The sequence below is a fragment of the Lycium ferocissimum genome, unplaced genomic scaffold (genome assembly GCF_029784015.1).
Source record: "Lycium ferocissimum isolate CSIRO_LF1 unplaced genomic scaffold, AGI_CSIRO_Lferr_CH_V1 ctg11, whole genome shotgun sequence".
NCBI classification, from domain to species: domain Eukaryota; kingdom Viridiplantae; phylum Streptophyta; class Magnoliopsida; order Solanales; family Solanaceae; genus Lycium; species Lycium ferocissimum.
The window spans coordinates 403,775-420,173 of NW_026713599.1; positions in this window are offsets into that span (position 1 = coordinate 403,775).

Genomic DNA, 16,399 nt, shown 5'->3' on the forward strand with positions numbered 1-16,399 from the left:
TGCAACCAAACAAGGGAAAGTAGCAAAACATTTTCCTTCCTACCAAACACACCCATAGTGCACAGGCAAGATCCCTTTTAGTTGTGAAATATTTCAAAGATCACAACAGTTTCCTAAATGAAATAGTGGGATCTGAGGCAGAGCCAAGATTTTTAGTTTATGGATTCTGAACTATAATTTCTTTTGCTTACTAGACCTTTTTTTATATATATATAATCAAGTAAGGCCTCATTTATTTGCATTTAACGGAGGTCTGAATTTGAATGGGTCAGACCGTAAGTGATTAAGTGCATTTGTTTACATTAAGATCTAAGCACTTATTCGTTCTGAATATGTCTTAATCATTAAGATCTTGAACAAAGTCTTAATATCATTAAGAGGTATTTCTGTATGAATAATTTTTACCACCAACTCTACCCCACCCCTCCACATCAACCCCAGCACACCACCTACCCACCCCCATCACCAACCCCCACTCCAAAACCCCACCTACCATCCAACCCACCCCCACTCTCACCGCCATTACTCACCTCCTATCACTACGCACCCTAACCTCACCCACCCTATCCTAACCCACCCCCACCCTCACTGCCATTACTCACCTCCCACCACTACCCCACCTAACCCCACCCACCCTACCCTAACCCACTACTCAACCTCACCCCTATCCTCACCCCAACCACCAACCACCACCCACTCTTCACTCCAACCCCACCCCACCCTAAACCTAACCCACACTCAACTTCCCTACCACCCACCCCTCCACCCCCACCACCAATCCCTGCCCCGAACCCCAACCCATCACTCACCTCCCACCATCACCGATCTCACCACCCCATCCTCCACCACTCACCCACCCTACCATCCACCACCACTATAGAGCATCTCCATCATTACTAGCAAACAAAAATGTATCATTTTTTATAAAATAATATTTTATTAAATTTGTATTTATTTTCTAATATCTGATTACTTTTTTTTGAATTTTATATTTATTATTTTTAAATAAATACATTATGCATATTCAGATGTTGAAAAACAAACAATCTTAGTCATTCTGTGTTCAGATCTAGAGACAACATCTTAATCATTCAGATGAGCATTCAGATTCAGACGTCTTAATCTTAATGAAAACAAATGAGGCCTAAGTATATTTTCAATCATAAATATGGCCAAATTGGCCATATACAAGGGGTATACCAACAAATAAAGAATCTACAAAAGGACAGGATTCTCTACAAACGCCACTCAATCATCTATACAACAAGGAACTTTCTTTTCATACTAAAAGTAAATAAGGGAACTTAATACTCCTTAATTGAGAGAAACTCAAATATTGGCCTTCAAAAGCTCTCCTACTTCAAAAGCTCTCCTATTTCTCTCCCTTCAAACTACCCATATTTTCCTTACTAGATTCAAGATGAATTTTTAAATACAAATACAAGGTTTGAGCAAAAAGTTATCCATAGCTACTACACTAGCTCCTCCCTTGAGAAGAATGCCGGATCCACAGTTAGGAAATCAGGTTCATCCGAACTCAGTACTTTCTACACAGGACCTGAGACTTTTGTAACCCAAAAATAAATTTTTGGAACCAAATAACCCATTAAAAAAAAAAAGGCTTCACGCACAGAATATGTGCATAAAACGACCAAAGTGTACATTTACACTTAAGTTCTTTTACGCACAGATTTTGTGCGTAAAAGCACTGAAATCCAGCCTTTATTCTTTAAAATCAATCAAAATTAAAGTTTTTTTCCGTATTTTGACTGAAGATTAGTCACGTTTCTAAATTCCAGAATATAAATATTTTATATAGAACTTAATATCTTTTTTAGCGTACAATAATGTCAGCTAATTACATCAGGCATACATATATATTTGCATCGTCATTTTAGGGGTTGTAAGTGCCTCAAAGTAAGTTTGAAAATCTGTTATCTTTAAGTTTTTTTTCGAACTTTGACCGAAGATATATAAATATTTTATATAGAACTTAATATTTTTTTAGCGTACAATAATGTCGGCTCATTACATCTGGTATACATATATGTTTGGATCGTCGTTTTAGGGGTTGTAAAGTGCTCCAAAATAAGTTTGGAAACTTGTTATCTTTAAATCTAAAATGACGATCCAAACACATATGTATACCTGATGTAACGAGCCGACATTATTGTACACTTAAAAAGATATTATGTTCTATATAAAATATTTAGATTCTGAAGTTTAGAAACGTAACTAATCTTCGGTCAAAGTAGAAAAAAAAACTTAATTTTGAGTGATTTTCAAAGAATAAAGGCTGGATTTATTGCTTTTACGCACAGATTCGTAAAAGAACTTAAGTGTAAATATACACTTTGGTCCTTTTATGCACATATTTTGTGCGTGAAGCCTATTTTGATTTTTTTTTTAATGGGTTATTTTGGTTCCAAAAATTTATTTTTGGGTTATAAAAGTCTTGGGCTCTTCTACATATAATAACATAAATTTATGTGTAAAAATCTACTAAAATTGAAACAAATAATAGGTATGCTAGAAGAAAACAAAGTAATGAGATAGATAGATATGTGCTAACCTTATGAAGAGCTCAGTCACCAATAGTGAAGGAGACTTTGGTTTTTTGCCTTTTAATCAACGGAGAGATGCACTAAATGATGAGATTGTTGGATGGCTGCTTCATCCTTTTTATGGACAAAATAAGGTGTAGGACCCCCTGAACTTATCGATTTTTATTCAGTGTAATTTTAAATTTTATGTTGACCTAATTATCCCCTCAATTTGAAAATATGATAGCGCGACCCCCCGAATTGATGTAAGAAAGAGCGTAGATACACTCTCTTTTAGGCGCGTGGATGGGTGAAAAACTAAAAATCAGCTTCCAAATGGGGTATTTTTTAACTATTAATTGCCACATAATCAATATAATGATTTTATTTGATCCAATTGTATTTCTTATTGGTTTTTCTTAATATACATTGCATATTTTATCCAAATTGTGTTTTTTTCTTTTTCGATATGATGATTATTTATTTTAGCTATGTATTTTTTTCTTTTTTCGGATCCAAATCTAAATAACTTAGTTGAAAGTTTCAACTTGAAATTCTATTTATTTTATTAAAAAAAATAAGGTTTAGCAAAAGTAATGAAGTTTAGACGGTGTATTTTTTACAAAAATATTGTGTATTTTTCTTTTCATGGAAGTACTATTTATTTCAACTGTGCATTATTTTTTTCGGGTCAAATTCATTAAATATTTGGTTAATATTTTATTTGATTTCTTTTTTAGATTCAATGATTATTTGTTCTTATTGTGTATTTTTTCTTTTCCTGGCCAAATATATAAAAATAACTTGATTAGAATATCATTATCTTTAGGCAAATAAAAAATTATAGTCAAAATATTTATATAAAAATAACTTATTAGAATCTCATTATCTTTAGGCAAATAAAAAAATTATAGTCAAAATATTTTCAAGTTCTTTTTTTATAGATTTGGCCCGAAAAAGATGATTCAAATAATTATTGAACTTAAAAAGTAAAAAATATATATTTTATCCTTTAAAAAATGCCACATGGAGAAAAAAATTCATGTGGCAGCGCGTGTTGACCACCTCCATGGGTTGTCAGCATCCAGGGGGGCCGTGTCTATCATATTTTCAAGTTTAGGGGGATAATTAGGCCAACGTAAAATTTAAGTGTACATTAAATAAAAATCGACAAGTTCAGGGGAGTCCCGGACCCTTCTGCCGACAAAATAATGACCAAGACTTCTCTTGCTTTGCAATAACTGCAAATGGTCAGGAACGTCTTTTGACAGTCTGCCAAAATTAAAGGGTGGACAACAATGTTAAATAGACAATGACCACGACTTTATTATTATTATTATTATTATTATTATTATTATTATTATAACTAGTGTAAAACAGTGAAAATTGAGTGGCAAAAGCGAAAAAGAAGATAAGGAAAATGACATTGGATTAGCTCTATTATTTTGATTTTAATTTCTTTTTTAGACTCCAAAAGGCTTTTATTTCTAGTATAATATTGTCAAATATTACACTAGAAATGAAAGCTTGACAATATTACACTAGAAATGAAAGCTTGACAATATTACACTAGAAATAAAAGCCTTTTGGAATCTAAAAAAGAAATTAAAATCAAAATAATAGAGTTATTTTTTGGGTCAAATTCATAAAATATTTGGTTAATATTTTATTTGATTTCTTTTTTAGATTCAATGATTATTTGTTCTTAGTGTGTATTTTTTTTTTTCTGGCCAAATATATAAAAATAACTTGATTAGAATATCATTATCTTTAGGCAAATAAAAAAATTATAGTCAAAATATTTTCAAGTTCTTTTTTTATAGATTTGGCCCGAAAAAGATGATTCAAATAATTATTGAACTTAAAAAATAAAAAATATATATTTTATCCTTTAAAAAATGCCACATGGACAAAAAAATTCATGTGACAGCGCGTGTTGACCACCTCCATGGGTTGTCAGCGTCCAGGGGGGCCATGCCTATCATATTTTCAAGTTTAGAGGAGTAATTAGATCAATGTAAAATTTAGATATACACTGAATAAAAATCGATAAGTTTAGGAGGGTCCCGGGTCCTTCTGCCGACAAAACAATGACCAAGACTTCTCTTGCTTTGCAATAAATGCAAATGGTCAGGAACGTCTTTTGACAGTCTGCAAAAATTAAATGGTGGACAACAATGTTAAATGGACAATGACCACGACTTTATTATTATTATTATTATTACTATTATTATTATTATTATAACTAGTATTATTATAACTAGTGTAAAACAGTGAAAATTGAGTGGCAAAAGCGAAAAAGAAGATAAGGAAAATGACATTGGATTAGCTCTATTATTTTAATTTTAATTTCTTTTTTAGACGCCAAAAGGCTTTTATTTCTAGTGTAATATTTTTGACAATATTACACTAGAAATAAAAGCCTTTTGGAGTCTTAAAAAGAAATTAAAATCAAAATAATAGAGTTATTTTTCGGGTCAAATTCATAAAATATTTGGTTAATATTTTATTTGATTTCTTTTTTAGATTCAATGATTATTTGTTCTTACTGTGTATTTTTACTTTTCCTGACCAAATATATAGAAATAACTTGATTAGAATATCATTATCTTTTGGTAAATAAAAAAGTTATAGTCAAAATATTTTCAAGTTTCTTTTTTTATAGATTTGACCCGAAAAAGATGATTCAAATAATTGTTGAATTTAAAAAGTAAAAAATATATATTTTATCCTTTAAAAAATGCCACATGGACAAAAAAATTCATGTGGTGTCAGCGTCCAGGGGGCTGTGCCTATCATATTTTTAAATTTAGGAGGATAATTAGGCCAATGTAAAGTCTAGATGTACACTGAATAAAAATCGATAAGTTCAGTGGGGATCCCAGACCCTTCGGCCGACAAAATAATGACCAAGATTTCTCTTGCTTTGCAATAACTGCAAATGGTCAGGAACGTCTTTTGACAGTCTGCAAAAATTAAATGGTGGACAACAATGTTAAATAGACAATGACCACGACTTTTTTATTATTATTATTATTATTATTATTATAACTAGTGTACATATATTAAAAAAGAGATTGTTAAAAAAAAAAAAGAATTTGAATAAATAAATATCACATGTTACTTTATTAATCAAAGTTAGAATAAAAAAAACTACGAAGAGAAGTAATGGACCGAGTAAAACAGTGAAAATTGAGTGGCAAAAGCCAAAAAAGAAGATAAGGAAAATAACATTGGATTAGCTCTATTATTTTGATTTTAATTTCTTTTTGAGACTCCAAAAGGCTTTTATTTCTAGTGTAATATTTTTGACTTACCAATCACTGAGGAAGGCATCGTCAAAGTTCAAGTTCTTCTTATATAACTCAAGTTCACTATCTTATTTTATCATAAAATATTAAAAAAATATTTGGTAAAATTGTGTGTTAAACTTAATTTAGTCTAAAATAATGAGATAATACCCACAACCTAACCTAATACAAATTTAACCATTTAGTTTACACAATTTGAAGCTGAAACTTGAAAACATATATACTTGCCAAGGATTTGCTTTGTTAGGACTACCATCTAAAGGATAATTCAATGGCCCGTACATTTCATTATAAGAGAAATTTCTGATAAGAAATTAGAAAGTTAATTTGATGAAAATGTTTATATGTAAAGGTAATAAACTTTAGTCTCACACACATACACAAACATATATATCCTCGTCACTATACATGTTGAGTCTATTCCTGCAAAATACAATACTTTTTAAAATCACTAAAAGGACATGAAACCAACATAAGCTATCACAATCAAATCTGAATAGCAAGTAAATCATTTCATTTAAGAACTTCACAATCAAATGAAGTATGCAATCCAACATGTATTTTCAGAAAATGTAGAGCCACATAGAATTTACAAACAACAAAGAATTTGCAAAAAAAAAAAAAAAAAAAAAAAGGTTAATTTCTTAATCAAAGTTGAATCAAAAAGTAAAATAAGAATAGAAGTAATGGACCAAGCGAAACAGTGAAATATGAATGGCAAAAGCGAAAAAGGCATTGGATTAGCTGATTAGCTCTATTATGTATCACTTTATTTTTAGCATTGAAATTTTTTATTAACTTTGCTGATTAAATTTTAATTGTAAATATTTTTTTAAGATTCCAAAATGATGTTATTTCTACTGTAATATTTTAAATTTACCAAGCACTGAGGACAGCATCCTCAATGTTCAATTTCTTCTTATATAATTCAAGTTTACTATCTTCTTTTACCGTAAAATATTAAGAAAAATTATCTAGTAAAATTGTTTGTTACACTTTAATTTAATCTAAAATAATGAGACAAAACCCATAACTTAACCAAAAGTCAATTGCACTGTTATCTTCCAATGTGTAAAGTTCTTAATTATGCTAGTCATCATGTGATATTAAATACATAACATGCTGAATATCGAGGGATAGAGACTATACCTTATTATTGATTTCTTGAACTTCTTGACAGATCTAAAAATCTTTTTATCGGATGTATCAGATAGATTTTGCTATGTCCTGCAAAAATGAGGACAAAGCAAAATGTAAGTAAGTGAATAGCTCATTATCGCAAATACATCGATTAAGTACAAAAAATCAACAATCAAGAAATTATATGTAATATAAACAGAAGAGTTTGTTATTTATTTTCTCTTGGTTCATGAGTACTCCACACCATTATATAAGAGTTGCTAGCGGATTCACACGTAAAAGACTCCTATTCTGAGTATTTAAGGGAAATATTAAAAAAAAAAATCATTTAAGACTCCAAAAAAAGACTCCTATTAGGAGCTGAAATCCAGGCCTAAAAGACATTAAGTATTCACTTTCCAAACTTACGTTATGCTTCCATGATTTTTTTCTCAATTTGAATGAATCTTGATATACTTTTTTATATATTGTTATAATTTTAAATGGTAATATTTGAAGTGTAAATATTTTAATTTCTATATAAGAAATAATAGTATATAATTGTTATTCGTCATATAATATAATGTCATATATGGTAATATTTCAATTTCAACATAAAGAATAATATTATTCTTTATATGATAATATTTAAAATACAAATTATTTAATTTATTACTAACACATGTTCTTTTATTGCACTAAAAAGATCTAGAAAAGTCAAAGTGGTATATTTATAGTAAATTTCAAATGTTCTAAATATTAGGCGTTAGAATATTCTAAATATATTTAACGTTGCATAAAAGGAATTATCTGTCATATAATTTATTGAAATTGAGGGAATCATAGAGATTATAATTTGTTAATTCATTACTGCTTCTACTTAAACATATAGAAGTAGTAGAATATTAAATAAATTATGAAATATTCTATATTTCATAAACGTTTCAATAAATTATATGACAAAGAATTCCTATATGTCAAATCAAATTTAAACCATTCTCTATATTTTCAATCTAAACTTTCAAAATTAAATTGGATAAGCAGATCAGAAATATTAATGCCACATTTGTAATTAACCAACTTTTTTGAGACGTTATTTAAATATTCACAAACATTACTTCTAACTCAATATTTCATCATTAGGAGGTAAAATCTCTGCACTTTCGTTTTATATTTCAACTTTCCAATAGATGTAGTAACAATAACTAAATTGCAACAATAATCTGTAAAGTTACAATATTTGTGCACCAAAAACAAATAATACTATGTTATTGTTTGAGAAGTTAAATAATTATTAAATTGAATGTTATAATAATTTTTGACAAAATTTTTACGTATAAGTGTAGCAATACATTTCTGATATTAGGAAAACGTTAAATTTATTAATTCAAACTAATGATCTTAATACTATCGTTCGCCAATCACCACCATTTTTTAACGCGTTTTAGAAAAATATCTTCTAATTTAATTTACAATTATGCTTAATTATAGGAATCCCTATAAAATAGGAAAACTTAATTTTCAAAAGCTTTTAGAAAAATATCTTCTAATTTAATTTACAACTATGCTTAATTATAGGAATCCCTATAAAATAGGAAAACTTAATTTTCAAAAGCTTTTGGAATCTATGTATTTAGTCTGAAAATAGGAGTCAATTCCACCATAATCTTAATTGATTTCCACCGTAAAAGAAATTAGTCACCTATTTCTCCAATAAAATACACCATAAATTAGATCCAAGCATATCAATTAATAATATTTCCTTTTGATTTCGAATTATATTATATCTTACCATTTAAAGGAGTATTCTTGACTATAAATTAGATCCAAGAATATCAATTAATTATATTCTCCCATCAAATCTACCAAATTAGGTGAGTACATATATTAATGTCAATTAATTTATTTTTAATATTTATACAAATAGAATTTGTTACCAATTGTCTTGTTCATATTACGCCACTTGGCTTCAATATGAATATTTTCTTTGAAAATGAGTGCTTAATAGAAATTATCTGAAAATAATAAAATACCAAAAACACATAAATATTTTTACAATCATCAATAAATAATTGATTTACATACAAAAATGTTATATTATTTTTGTTACATACAAAAGTAATAAGTGGCAATAAAATAAATACGAGCTTCATAAGTCTCGAGGTTACAACTTACAAGTACATCTACAAACGATGTATTATTAAAGATTACATTTTGCATTTTTTTTATTTGAATGTTAATTGATTCTTAGGAAAACGCCCAAAAATACCCCTATGTTATTCGAAATAAGTCAGATTTACCATCCGTTATATTTTTTGGCTAAAAAATGCTCTTGCCGTTACATTTTTTGCTCAAAATGCACGCCAATTATCCAAATATCTCAAAAATACCCTTACTACTAATGGTTGTTCCAAAACAAGAGAAACGGAACCAATTTTGCCTTTGTTTTTTTTTTTTTTTTTTCGGAGAGGAGGATAGTGGGGTTGAATTTGTGAGAAATATAATAATAACATATGAAATAAGTAGTCTAAACACTTCTAGGTTTAACAAATACGTAGTATAAAAATACTTCTCCGGATAAAAAAGAGGGTCCACTTAGCCTTTATTTCTTGTTCAAAAAGAGTGTCCACTTATCAAATCAAGAAAGAATTAACCTTATTTTTTCAGATTTGTCCTTATTAAGTGTTAAGTGACCAAATCTCAATACCTATTTAATTATGGTAATCTAGTTAAATTACTTATTTTTACCTAGAAATTAGTATTTTCAGGGGGGGGGTGCCAAGAAATCACAAGTAGACACTCTTTTTGAACCGGAGGGAGTATTATTCACAATTCACCCATGTCAACCTGTTGTGAGGCAAAAATTGTCACTTTTCCTCTTCAAATTACACCTTAGAACTGATAACTGTCTCAAAAAACTATTGTGGTCGTAAAATATCCAATAATATTATAAAAACTAAAAATATGAATGGACTAATGTCTGTTTCATTAGCAAGCAAGGGTTGCATCCTAGTCACATTTTATTGTCCATATTTCCTCCTAAAAATATATTATTTTTTCTTTAGAAAATGCAAGGACATTTAAAAATAAAGAACCACAAATGTTAAGACAAAAAGCTAAGGGTGAACATACTCTCATAAATACCGAAATTGGAATTCTTGACTCTTCCATTTCAATATTATGGTATTTGATAGGCATTTTTTTTAAAATGGTATTCAGTTCTTATAGAAAAATATCAAATATCGTACGGAAATACTCAATTACATATACAATTTATATGTTATATTATTATATAGACAAAATTTTAAATAATCTAAATATAGCAAATAAAAGACTGCATTATTATATTTCTCACATATTCACCTCCATCTCACCCCCCCCCCCCCCCCCCCATCCCAAAAAAATGAAAATAAAATATATATGAACAAGGTAAAAATTACCCATTCGAATGGTTCAAGAGCAAAATTCGTTCATTTTCTCTTGTTTTGGAACAACCGTTAGTAGGGAGGCATTTTTAAGATATTAGATTAATTTTATTATTTTCTACTAGTCATTATTCATAAAAAAAAAATTAAAAAAAAGTGAACATAAAAGGTGAAAAGAATCACTCATAAGTACATATCTCTAGACATTGATACACCTAGACATCATTGAGGACCACATGCCCGAGCGCGTCTTACGATAGTTTGGGCATACACATAATATAACCCCCCGACGTTCGTCATGAGCTCCGATACTACCAGCAGGTCGATCGAGCGGCCATCGATGATGCATTTCTGACTTTCATGGGTTCCACCTCCAACGTTGGCAGGACAGGTTGGAGACTTTAGCGGAGGTCGGCCATGCAGCTCCCATCATAGATTACATGCACTGGTATCATGAGATCATACGCCGATTGATTGGCAACCCAGCTTTACATCCCGCAAGGGATCTAGAATACGCAGCACTCGCGGGGCAGTACGAGGCGTTTGTAAGTTTATCGCATTTAGATTTATTTAAGTGTATTAATTATTACGTTTTAAAAATAACTATTTTTTACTGTTGAACACAAATGCAGTTGGTGACTGTCAGCGAGTGCGCATATTGGGGTTAGAGCATATGTCTAACCCCGGGGTTGCGGGGCTTGCTGTGAAGATGGTACGAATATTCGAGGACGGTATCTGGCAGGCAGGAAAGATTAGGTGCATGGATGATCCTGTTCCAGAGGGTGAGTATCAAGCGGCGCGAGGAGGAGGACGTCGTAGTAGAGGACGTGGTGCTACTAGAGGACGTCGTAGTAGAGGACGTGGTGCTGCTAGAGGACGTGGTGATAGTAGAAGACGCGGTGTTGGTAGAGAACACGGTGCTGTTAGAGGACGTGGTGCTGCTATAGGACGTGGTGGTGGTAGACACCATCTTGTAGATGAGGCTGCTCCCATTCCAGAGGCCGCTCTCATTCCAGTCCATCCGCAGCCGTTCCAAGCCAGTGGTAGCTCAGCTGGACCGTCACCTACATTTACGCCGGCGCGCCTACTTGCGAAGATACCTGAGTCTTCATCTTAGCCGAGCCAGAATGCGTACATCGAGGAACTTGATGACATCGATTGGGCGGGGCTTCGCGCATCATTATAGGATGAGCGGCCAGTGAGAAATTTAGATAGTTCCAGGATTCTTGAGTTCGATGAGTTTTTAATCCCGGTTAGTATATAAAATACTTATTTAACACATTAAAGTACTTATTTTAAATATATATATGTTACTTATTATTTTATAATTTTTCATATTTTAGGATTCGGCGCCATGGGTCCACCAGAGCGACCCAGTCAGGCGTCTTCTCATGGGCCTGCCGAGCCACAGGTGTCGTCTCATGAGACTGTCGAGCCACAGGTAAGATTTTTAGTAAAACTTAATTTTATTCAATATAAGGTGAATATTACTTTAATTTTTTTAATCTTTATTTGGACCTCGACGGTACACCGCTCCAGCTTCATCCTCTCAACATCTCGTCCATGAGATACTTCATATTCTGCACCAGGCCCATCTCAGGAGCCGGCTCATGAGCCTACTGAGACACCCGTCGATACACAGGTTTGATTATTTAACAAATGTTAATGTATTCAATATAAACAAGAATTTCGTATTAATTTTTATATATTTTTCAGGTTCATTCTTCGGCGCCTGCGGTAGCATCTCCCGACGAGGATGAGGTCTCTTCTCCAGACCCAGATCAGCCTGAGATTCCGAGCGTACTAGTGGGACTAGATCCCAAGAAGAAGCATGTTATGCAGAAGGGCACAAAGGCTATGATGATCATGGCTTAGAGCGCCCTCTTATTAAGAGAAAAAAGGGGGATAGAGACGATGACGAGGGCGGTGGGATGATATGAGCCTTAGGCCTAAGGATAGTCTCAGGCATACCACATGTGAAACCCATCCACGATAGTGTATATACAATTAAGTTGTACAGTTTAAGTAAATATTATATATTTTTTGCATATCTATTTATATTTATAAATATTATCTTAGTCTTTATTATCGTTTATAGTGTGACATCCTAAATTGATAATAAAAAAATCGTGACATATTCGAAATAAAGTTACGCATTAATTTAAAAATAACACGAAACCCTAAAACATAAATAACTTAAAGCTAATGACAACAAGTCTTCAAATAAAAACTAACTTCGAGTACTTTTCAACCACTAAAACGACAATCCGAAGTTTTGCGTATCCTTGATGTATTAAGCCTACTTTATTAATCGCACAAAAATAAATAGGGTTCTATATAAAATATTTAAGTTCAGCAGTCTCGAAGCATGATTAATTTATGGCTAAAGTACGTAAAAAAATGTAAAAATGTAAAAGAAAGAGAATTTAAACAAAAAACAAAAAAAAAAAGAACCAAAAAAAGGGAGGTTCTTTAACTCAGTATTTACTGCGCTAAACGGTTTAGTCCTTTAACTCAATAAAATACTGCGTTAAAGATACTTTTGTATCACTTTCTCTGTTAACGGGTCATTTTGATTTTGGACTCAGTTTTGACTAGTTCAGTAAATTTTTAGATAGGAGTATTTGTTTTGATTGTTAGCTAATTATTATTTTCACAAATTTTGTGTTGGGCATATGAGGCTAATTGGAGTAGAGGCTTAGGACAGGAGAGATATAAAAATATCTTTAGGTGGTTAATAGTTATGAAAAGAATTTTAAAGATCAATTGAGACAGCTTGAATCTCAGTCAAAGGAAGTTGAGGCTGCAAGGGACCGACTTAAGCATCCACCACAAAATTGGTGCAGGACTGGACATATTCTGATACAGTCTGCAAAAATTAAATGGTGGACGACAATTTCAAAAAGACAATGACCAGACTTTCTTTTTTATTATAACGGAAGTATTATAATAAAACAATGACTAAGGACCCGTTTGGCCATAAGAATTTTTCACTTTTTTTTGAAATTTTTTTTTTCATTTTTTTTTTTTAAAATTAGTGTTTGATCATAAAATTTTTAAATATAACTTAAAGTTATATTTGAAATTTGAAAAATAACTAAAACCTTATTATTCACCCTGTTCACCTTTTTCACAATCAAAACCTTGTTGAAAAAGTACATCTCAATAACAAAATACTATTTTTAAAAACTATGACTAAACACAGCTCCAACTCCAATTCCAAAATTTCAAAAAAAGTGAATTTTTTTTTTTGTTTTCTATGGCCAAACGCCTACTAAGACTATTCTTACTTTGCAATAACTGCAATATGGTCGGGAACGTCATTTGATACTGTCTGCAAAAATTAAATGGTGGACAACAATTTTAAAGATGTTATAAATTATTTGTCAAGTTGTATTTTGGATGTACTATTAATGATTATACAACTTAAAGTGTAAATTGCACCACTTGACTTAAAGTGTAAATTGCACTTGCAAGTTGTATCTTAGTTATATCAAGTTGAATCTATCAACTTGCACAAGTTGTATATTGTAAGTTGAGGGGCAAACTTCTTCTAGAAATAAGGAGCTTTGTCTTCTCATTTGTAACACCAAAAAAGTGAAAATACAATCTCTCCCTCCTCTCTACAAAGTTATTAGTTTGCTTCTTTTATTTATTTGTAGTTATAAAATTTTATAACACGTTATTAGCACGGGACTCTATCAGTGTGAGTTGGATTCTAGTAATTCAGAATTGACGAGTTGTTTGGGGTATGATATTGATCGATACTCTCTCTCCACAAAAAACCTTTGCTGAGAGAAGGTTTGAACTTTTGAATTTATAATTTAGTTGCACACCTTAAAGGTAAGCATTTTTTCTGTCGCCTAAATTTATTGTTGTATGCCTCAAATCAATTCTAGTAGAGATTATGTTGTTGGTAAGATATCTCACATTAGGGTATATACTTGAACTCATGTAGGGTTAGCAAGAAATATATAGCCACCAGTAGTGGCAATATTTCATAGTTAAGTTCTGATATGGCTAAATTACATTTACGTCTATAACCACCAGAAGTGGTAATATAAAATACACTTATTGTGATTACAATTCGAGATATATTAGAGAAAATTCTCTACATTATGTGTATGTCTCAATTTGATCGTGAAGTAGCTATATCTTAAAAGAGGTTATAAGCTATCTTATTTTGATGTGCTTAAGGCACGTTCAAATATGTTCCATTCCCGAAGAATAAGAACTTTTGATATATGTTGCAAATACAACTCTATTCTCTGAAGTGAATGTGACAATATGCTTATAAATATGGGCGTGCTCTTGACTGTGAAGATGTTACGACTCATCTCGAGAAGACGTAATAATTGAGAAAAGAAAATCTAAATATTCTATGCTTTACTCCCGAAGTGGTAACTCAGAAATCTGCTCCTAAAGTAGCAAAGTCAGAAAGTTGCTCCCAACGTAGCAAGCTTTGATCTCTACTCCAAAAGTAGTAGAATTTTGAACTCTACTCTCAAAGTAGTAAAACTTTGAGCTCTACGTAGTAAACTTTTATCACTTCCCGAAGTAGTTAGACTCCAAATTCTACTCCGGAAGTAGTAGAACTATGAGATCTGCTCCTGAAGTAGTAGAACTTTGAGATCTACTCCCAAAGTAGTATATATTTTGAAATCTACTCCCGAAAGATTTAAGCTCTGAAATATACTCCTGAAGTAGTATAGCTTTAAAATTTACTCTCAAAGTAGTAAACCTTTAAAATTTACTCCCGAAGTGATAAAACATTAAATTTTACTCCTGAAGCAGAAAGAATTGGTAAAATATTTGAGAAATATTCTGAAGCAATGACTTCTTGTGCTTGCGCAAAATAATGAGTTATAGATGAACATTGTTTATCAAGCACATTCGAATAATTTAGTTTCATTTTCTGAAGCTAATGAAGATATACCACAATCTACCTCCAGTAGAGATAAAATAATAGAGGAAATACATGTGTATAAAAGTCATTGCAACACATACCTGTCGTATGTAGAATATCTCAAATAAATTTATTAAGTATCTTTTTAAAGCAAAAGAAAGCAAAGTAGAATGTTTCTACTATGAGCACATTGATACATTATGTTAGTTGTTGTTGATTTCCTCGAAGGAAATAACAATTAATGTATCTTTTCATTAAGGATGTAATTACTATGTCATTTTTGATTTAATAAAAATATTCAGATGTTAATGGTTAATATTTTTGAAGGAGACATTTTAAATACTGAAGTTTATAACTTAACATTTATTTTTTGTAAATTATAAATTTAAATTGTCTTTAAATTTCCATTTGATTATTGTTTTCTTTCACGACGTCAGTAGTGACTAACCAAATTTTCTTTCACGGTACCAGCAGTATCTAAGCAATATTTGGTAATAAAAACAAAAAAAAAAAAACTAATTATAAAGGACTCCAGAAGAGCTAATTGATTGTGTACAACATTCATGATACCAATAGTCTCCAAATAATATCTGATTATGGAAAGTAAATTAAATTCTCTTGAAGAGGTTATATATGATAGCACCACTCATCTTAGATCGTAATTGGGATGACCAAAACATAAATTAAAGTAAGCATGAAGTTTATTAAAGTAAGCATGAAGTTTACTTGCAATAAAAATTGCTATCACATTGAGACTATAAATGCTTGGAAGATTGAATATCTTCAAGTTACTCTGAATAAAAATACGTATGTGAAACGTTACTCGAGCATGTTAAGATCTCACATACCGCAATAAACCAGAAGTTTATTGATATAAAATCTCATACAATAGTAAATCAGAAGTTTACTAAACTAAATAGCACATGTCATAGTAAACTTGGAATACAAATAATTTTATCAGTTGACACGACATGGCTGTACTAATTTGAATTTGATTTTCTAATTGAGTATTCGGTGAATATATTGAAGAACTAGAAGATTCTTCAAGATTTCTTTTGTGATTGCTTGTTCTCATGATAAGTTGATTACATCAGC